The following is an 8,822-nucleotide window of genomic DNA, read 5'->3' on the forward strand; positions in this document are numbered from 1 at the left end:
TTCTTTATTATCAGGCGCAGGCTACCGCCGCTGTTCGGGCTCAGTTAGAGGCGGCCCAGAAGAAGAATGACGAGCTGGAGGCGACCATCACAAATCTTAAGGCCGAGCTGAAACCTCTTCGCCTAAAAATGTACTCTTACGAAGCCATGGAGAAATCCTTGGCCAGCGTAAAAGAACGCCTGGTGAGCCAAGAGAAGAGTCTTACCCAAGAGCTCTCGGAAAAGGCCGAGCAAGAGAAGAAAGAGCTCGTCCGGGAGATGATGGAAGACTCCGCTCAAATCCAGCGCATGACCTGGGGCCGCCTCTTCCCCAGTGCCGACTTTGCCTCTTGGGAAAGAACGTACCGCCAGTGTTCGGAAACATATAATCAAGAGATCCTGGCGGCTGCTGAAGAAGAGGCGTTGGGAGAAGCGTTGGAGGAGGAGGAGGAGCCGGTTGTGGCGCTTGTGCCACTTGGGGGTAAGGCATCAAAAAAGGATGCAGCTGAAGCCGAGTCCAGCAAGAAGAGTGCTGACCAGGCGGCAGCTGCTAATACTGAACTGCCCCCTTCTTAAGCTTAATGTATTCTTTCCACGGCCTGCGTGCCGTTTGCTTTGTATTTACCCGGCCAGGGGGCCGGGGCTTTGAATATTTTGCTGGTCTTTAATGACCGGCTTATTTTTAATGAATTTTTGTTTTGCTTCAAATTTGTCCAAGTATTCCATATCTAATATCCAATAGTTTACTAGACCGACTGTTGTACATGGCCGAACGTTGCAGACAGGTACGGATAATTAGTACGCCGCCTATGCCCCTGGACGACTGGTTGTCTGTTTCCAGGATAGACGATCAGTCGGCCATTTATTCAATCGGTATTCGAACTATTTTGTCTGAATCCTTTTTAGGCAGGCGTGCCTGTCTTTTTGTAATTTTAACCAAGTAGGAAAGTGGTCTGACCAAGTAAATAGAGTATTACCTAGTCTCCAAGGAATTGAGTAGTAGAGATAACAAGCGGCAGGTACCGGTTGTTTCCCTTTATGCCAATGTTGTTGGCTTTTAACTCATAATTTGTTAACCTAGCAAGAGTAGTGGTTGAGAGCCCCTGTGTGTTAAAAACAGGCGGACGACTCATACCTTTAAGGCTCCATACTAAGTTTGAGTGACTATTAAGTTAACATAGGAGTTACTTAGTCTTCGTCACAATCTAGATTGAGTAGTAGAGGTACCAGGCGGCGGAGGCCGGCTGATCCCCTTGATTTGCCAACGTTTGTTGGCTATTAACTCAATAGGTTACCTAGTAGGAAATAGGGGTTTGAGTGCCCCTGTTTGTTAAAAACAGGCGGACGACTCAAACCTTTTAGGTTCCATACCAAATTTGAGGGAGTGACTATGAGTTAACGTTGGAGTTACTCAGTCGCCGTCACTTTTGTTTGAGAAGTAGAGGTACCAGGCGGCGTAGGCCGGCTAGACCCCTTGATTCGCCAATGTTTGTTGGCTATTAACTCAATAGGTACCCCCTGCATTTATCCCAAATAATACAGGCGGTCATCTGACTCAGATGTCAACTGCTACCACTGGTTTGGTTAGTGATAGAGTTATCCTTGTCTCAAAAACGGCTACGTGGTTGCCCTTGGGGACAGTCGAATAGGTGCCGTGTAATTAGTTTATAGAACAATGTTCCACCCAAAAGGGAGCTGCTCTCTGCGACGAATTTCATCCGGAGGGATGCCGTCGGACGCCTGCTATGATGTTGGGACAGGTCGTATTAGTTTTGTAGATTTGATCAGTTGGCTTGGCGCCTAGTCTGATCATTCAGCCTGTGGCCTTGGTAAGTTCTTGGTGAACGTAGGTGCTAAGGAGGGTAGCCGCCTGTTAGGCACAGGGTCGGCCAGGCCCTAATTTTTTAGCTGAGTATTAGGGGGGTGGCTATGTGTTTGGAACCAGTCGGCCATCTTCTTATGGAGAGTAGTCGACTATATGCCCAGGCGACATGCCCCTATTGTGAGTGAAATACTCAATGGAGAGTAGCCGACTGTAAAGGTACAGACGGCATGCCCCTCTGAAGATAGAGTGTAAAACTCAATGGAGAGTAGCCGACTGTAAAGGTACAGACGGCATGCCCCTCGTAATACAAAATTGAATAGTAAGTGCAAACTTTTATTAAGTATCTCTTTACTTTACATCATTCAAAAGAAATATTTCTTAAGATTATCTACATTCCAAGTTCGAGGCAACGGTTGTCCGTCTGGTGTTTCCAGACGGTAGGTACCGTCCCTGACTTCCTCATAGATTCGGTAGGGTCCTTCCCAGTTGGGAGTTAGTTTGCCAGACTCATTAGCCCTACCAACTGCTTCCATTTTTCTAAGTACAAAGTCCCCTACTTTGAGTGGACGCCTGTGTACTTTTTTGTTGTATGATCTAGTCATTCTCAGGCGATAGATCTCATGGCGCAAGACAGCATTGCCCCTCTTTTCAGGAAGTGAGTCTAATGCCAGGCGCATGGCTTCCCAGTTTGCCTCTTCGTCATATAGCATTACACGAAGAGTCGGCTCGTAGTGTTCTATTGGAAGAACAGCTTCCGCACAGTAAGTTAGGAGGAATGAAGTTTCTCCAGTCGCCCCTTTTTCAGTCGTCCTAATGGCCCAGAGAACATGTGGTAGTTCATCCGCCCATAGGCCGCCTGCTCGTTCAATCTTTTTCTTGAGACCGTCTGAGATGATTTTATTAAAGGCTTCTACCTGGCCGTTTGCTTGTGGACGGCCGACAGATGCAAAGTAGTTTGCAATTCCTTGGTCACCCAACCAGCTTTTGAGAACAGGCGTCTCAAATTGGGGACCATTATCAAAAACCATAGACATGGGAACCCCGAACCGAGTGATGACATTGTTCCAAATGAATGAAATTACATCTTTCGTCTTGATTCCCTTTACAGCCTCCGCCTCTACCCATTTAGTGAAGTAGTCGACGTCAACAAGTATGTACCTCCTTCCGCCTGTAGCAGGCGTATATGGACCCAGAATGTCCATGCCCCACTTAGCAAACGGTAGTGGGCTGTGAATGGTAGTGAGGTCAGTAGCCGGACGGTGAATTAGTTTGTTCCGTAATGTTTCTGTTCTGTCTCCCCCCTTAATGAGGATTAAGGGAGGTATTTATAACCTTGGGAAACATGCCCATCCTAGGTTTAGGTAAACCTAGGGCCGATTGGGCTTCCCTCGGAAGTTGGGCCTGGGTGGCCGGTTTCTCCATTAGGCATGGAGTATGCCACATGTCGTGACATAACAGGTCCAAGGTGGACGAATAAGCGCGTGCCACGTGGCAAGCCCTGACAGTTCCAACTAGGGGACACTTGGCAGGTCCTGATTGGCCCACGTGGCGCATTCCGATTGGTAGGAGCAAAATCCCCTAATCAACGTTCACTCAATCCATATCATGAAACATACATGCCGATCAAAAGGACTTTCTAAAGCTTGTAATGGGGCTAAGGTAAAAGGGTAGGATAAATTTAGGAAAAGTGAGTAAAAAGCCAATTTGAATCACTTCAATCCAACATAGGCGTTTCTCGCTCCCTCGCTGCTGGGCGTAGCATCAACTTCACAAGCTTGAATCACTTCAATCAAAAGGACTTCGAAGGCGGTTATGAAGGGTATGACGCATAGATGGTGTATATGGCACATTCTCAACAAGTTTGCTCAGAAGTTAGGCAAGCGCATCTACTATCCTGAGTTTAAGGACGGACTGCACCAAGCCGTATATAACAGCCTTGACTGTGAGGAATTCGAACAACGTTGGCCGGAGGTTATTAAGAAGTATGAAGCTGATGATGATGAGTGGCTGGCAGGTATGGTGTTAAACAGATCTTGTTTCCTTTTTTTTCTTGCAGATTATTTATCTTTTTCTTTGTTGTCTGTTGTTTTTTGCTGCTGTGTTGTATTGATAGTTGCTGCTCACATCTATTCTGGTGATATATGTAGTAGTCTATAAGTGATTGATGTTGATCCTGTTCCTTGTTTTTTAATGAGTGGTTGTGTGGCTACCATGTTAGGCTTGTATGAAGAAAGGGCTATGTGGGTTCCAGCATATGTGAAACACTTGTTTTGGGCCGGGATGAAAACCACGCAGAGGGTCGAAAGTATTCATAGCTTTTTTGATGGCTATTTGAGCAAACACACGTTGTTACATGAATTTGTGGAGAGGTATGAAGAAGCGCTCTCGGTTAGAGCAAAAACAGAAAAGAAGACTGACGACAACAATGCCAGGTATGTGAGGAAGGCCTGCACCGATTTTCCTGCTGAGCTTTTCTTCTAGAAGATTTACACGGATGCCAAATTCAAAGAAGTTCAGCGTGAATTCACTCGTATGATATATGTCAACAGAAGACATGTTTCCGATCATGTTGTTGAGCATGTTGTCGAGGATAGAGTTTGGTACAAGCCCCAAATCTCTAAGAAAGAGTTGCCCTCCAAGCGTAAGCGAAGGTACGTGGTTACTCTTGACATTGGTAGTAAGGATGCTTGGTGTGAGTGTAAGTATTTTGAATGTCATGGGATTATATGTCGTCACATAATTAAGGTGTACGAGTTGCATGATCATGTGGGTATTCCAGATAAGTTCATCTTGAAGCGTTGGAGGAAAGATGTGATGCGGCCGTATACCCGTGTGAAGGTTGGTTATCATGATCCGAGTAAGACAGAGGAGGTTTGTAGGTTTGACAAGATGATGGTGAAGTTTGGTTCTGTTTGCTCTAAGTCGTCCTTTTGTAAAGAAACAACAACACTTGTTCTTGATACGCTTCAGTTACTTGAGATTCAAGTGGAGGAGATGGTTGACATGATTAACAAAAAGGGTGACAAGAATGGTTCTTTGGAAAAAGAAAAAGGAACTCCTGTTACTCCATCCACGCAGAGGCAAGGAAGTTGCTCTGAGATACCCAAAGATCCTCCTATTCCTAAAAATCCGGCTCACCGCACAACAGATGTGAGATTCCCATCGTGTATTGAGAAAGCAAAGAAGGGTAACACTAATCGACAGAGTTGTAGTAAAAAAAAAGGCTAAACGGCAACAATGTAGCACTCCCTCCAGCAACCAGGTTTTCATTATCCCATTTCATCGGCTAATTTAAAACATGTTTTAAGTTTAACATAGCTATTTCATCTATATATGTATTTTGTGGTGCAGGGTTATTTTTTCCCCTACAGCCCCCAATCTGTCGGCGGGATACAGATGGTTGATGGTGATGGTTCTATTGGGTACTTCACTGGTGTTTCTAGAGGCTCTGAAAGTGATCTTCAGGCAATGTATAAGGCTGGTTGCATTCCTTATCAGTATACACATTATAGGCCAATGTATCCATTTGGTGTTTTGGCAGCATCTCCCCATTCCCCTCACACTCCTCGTTCTACAGCATGTTCCACAGCTGGTGGCAGGCCTATGTTCAGACCTATTGCTCCAAAACCTCCGATGTTCACCCATGGTAATATACGCTACACAACTCCACCTCATGCATCGGTACACCCTACTAATCAGCAGCAGCAGTAGCTCACCGTTTTTGGAAGCTTAACTGATGAACTAAAAACATAATTCCTGACTTATAACTCTTTAGGACAGGTGATTTAACAGTGTTAACATGGTAAATTTTTTGTAAAGAATGCATTTATTGTAAGTCTCTTAATATTTTGCAAGAGGTTACATGTCCTATTTGTTGGGGGATTTTTTGTAAAGATCAAGACACTGATCCTAAATATAGCCAATATATTTACTTTGATGTATGTAAAGTAAAAAACCGTTTTAATTTCAAGTATTATTTGTTCTACATTATATTTGAGTTTCCTAATTTGTCACAAATAGACTTGGAAATATAATGATATGGGGACATGTACTTATACATTTAAGATTGCCGCTGGATTAGATTATGAATCAGTGCATGAGCATGTAATTGTTGAACTCGAAATGATTACACAGTGCTACTCGTGAGTTATCTAGTTGAAGCCATTATTGTAACAGTTACCCATAACACTTCTTGCTAAGTTACCATTAACAAGTCCATTCCTCACACTGACATGTCCTAGGGTTCGGCTGAAGTTTTGTCATAACTATTCTGTGGACGTATGACTGAAAATATTTATTTTTCACTGGGATTTAATAAAATTTAACTGGGATATTACAATGATGCACTAATCACTATTATAAAAAGAGTAACTGATTCCGTGTAGGGTTCGACTTCAAACTCCTAGGGTTTAACTAACAAGTACAGAGTTACCAAATAATGTGTTTGGATCCATTTCATAATTCAATGTATTAGTTTTGAATCGTAGATTTGGGTTATTACATTCTTATTTCTTTTCCAAACTACTCCTACACTGACTTCCACCAATTACCGCGTCACATTAACCAAAGTGCACAAAATAGTTAGGCCATATATTGTTCTAGTTAAGACAGTGTTGTAACGAGTGTTATTGTATCGTGTATTATGTATGATGGGGTCATTAATATTTGTTGTTTAACCCGCTCGTACTTAACCTTTTATTGATATTTGACTACCACTGATGTGTTGCATGACCCTTTATTGATAACATGATCCATTTCATATTCCACGATCAATACTCAAGTAGGGATTATCACTTGGATTTATAGTAGTACTACTAATAGTAATATTGTCACACTGAAACTGATCAGGGTTGTGCTGTAACGCTTAGAAATAACAATCATAACGCAAGTAATGGTTTATGTCACATTTGAACTACTCTACATGACGTACGTATGTATGTAACTGTATATTACAAGGGTTGGATTGAAGGGTCCTAGGGTTGGACTGAAGTTTTGCTGAATTATAATTATCCACTAGGATTCAAAATAATTTATCTGGGTAGTGAAATACTACGCTTTGTGCATTTTTTAGAGTGGTACTGATACTCTTTAGGGTTCGACTTCAAAATCCTAGGGTTTAACTATGAAGAGTAGAGTATCGGAACAACAAGGTGTATTATAAGAATACTTGATGAATGTTGTAGTATTATAGTGTTCTTAGTTTGTGAACACATTCTGTACTCAGGTCAAAATTATTTCAAAACTTACTTCTACACCTAATCCGTCACATTGTCCTACTTGCAAAAAATATGTATGCCGAATTACATAGAAAGTCAGTCCTGTTTCGATTTATATTGAAGTGTCCTATACCTTTACCGTTGGGAGCACAAAATTCTCTTCTTACCACGAATATTTATTACGTGCTTCACTTTAGGACTAATCTTGATTACTTGCATGAGATATAACAAGGCCTTTTGTCGATTGTGTTAGTAATCACTCATTTGCCATTCCATTTTCATTGATGTACATTCACTCCCGTTGAATTAATAAATATAACTGGGATACAGAATAGTAGAACTGGAAGAATTATTATCCAACTGAAGTGTAAAAGGGTACGGCTGCTGTTTTCAACATGCTAATTCAATCCACAAATTATTACGTCAGTTACTTGAAAAAGGTTTGTAATAAAATTGGGGTACAACTATCAATAGGTACATTGAAGGTCTTTTTTGTAAGGGTATTCACATATAACTGGGATACAGAATAGTAGCACTGGAAGAATTATTATCCAACTGAAGATATCTGCATGTGTGGGGTAACCTTGGCGGCCAAAAATTCACAATTTACCGCCTTGTGAGATCTATAAAAGGGGACAAAGTTCTTCATTTCACTCTTATAATTCCTCTAACATGTCTTTCAACTCAAGTTCAACTTCAAATAGGGCACGGCATTTTTCAAATCCAAAATCAAATGTAATTTGGATTGCTGCTAAGAATTGCAACTGTGGAGGACAGTCTCTGGCGGAGTTTCGAATTTCGATGTCTGCGGCCAACCCTCACAGGCCTTACTACAAGTGCCGCTACTGCAATTTGGCAATGGGCAAGTGAGGTGGATTTCATCAGCCACGGAAACGGAACTTCTATGGGTGTTCTTAGTCAGAGAATTTACAATTTGGAGCGTATCGCGTGGAAGCTTATAAAGCTTGTTGTTGTTGTTTCTATTATCACAGTGTTGCTAAAATTAAAATGATTTATCCAAGAACGTTTATCATCCTCGATTGTGCGTGTCGCTTTCATTTTAATTATGTTACTAGTGAAAATGTAATTGCTTCACAACCTTTTATGTACTCGGAATGTAAAGGGAATTATTTCAACACACCAACATGATTTTAATATCATAAATTAAGCCCCAATGGGTATGACCACATCAAGGCTTAACATACTACACAAAATCTCAACAGATACATTAACCAAAGTCTTAACATTTGAAACAGAGAGTTCTTAAAACTTACAGCGTCAACATAACAACAGCAGGTGCAAAACCCAAAAGTCTGAAAAAAAAAGACACCCTGATTAGGTTGGTACGTAATAGCCAAATAGGTAACGCTAGACCCATAAACACAAAGAAACCCAACAACTTCAAGGCGTGAGGTGGTCATTCCAGTCATGGATTGTGGGGTCATCTTGGCCTACTCCATTATAGTCACCACTGCTTGAAGAAGAGGCCGGTTTCGGTGACGGGGTAAGGTGATCATTCCAGTGATGGGTTGTGGGATCATCAGTCGGATCACCTCCGGAATATGGCGAATACGACGATGGTGGGGTCGGGGTCCTTCCTCCCTGTGTACTTGACTACATTACACCACCAAATGGTTAGGTAATACACTTTAATTAACCAAGACTATGACCCAACATAAGTTCCTCCCAGACATACTATTAAAAACAATGTATAACAATAAAATGAATATGTAAGATCATAAACTAATTTTTGACTAATTAACTAGGATTTAACAATCAAGAGTAATATGAAGTAGGGAGTAC

General features: G+C 41.9%; 1 long non-coding RNA gene across 1 annotated transcript; it reads left to right on the forward strand.

Annotated features, from left to right (window-relative positions):
- The first annotated feature begins 3,634 nt into the window (after positions 1 to 3,634).
- LOC110681658 lies at positions 3,635 to 5,555 on the forward strand. The gene is made up of 3 exons (XR_002503304.1): positions 3,635 to 3,817; positions 4,022 to 5,065; positions 5,155 to 5,555. It is a non-coding gene; the product is annotated as an uncharacterized LOC110681658 (long non-coding RNA).
- The last annotated feature ends 3,267 nt before the right edge of the window (positions 5,556 to 8,822 follow it).

This window comes from Chenopodium quinoa, unplaced genomic scaffold (assembly GCF_001683475.1).
Source record: "Chenopodium quinoa cultivar QQ74 unplaced genomic scaffold, ASM168347v1, whole genome shotgun sequence".
Lineage (NCBI taxonomy): Eukaryota > Viridiplantae > Streptophyta > Magnoliopsida > Caryophyllales > Amaranthaceae > Chenopodium > Chenopodium quinoa.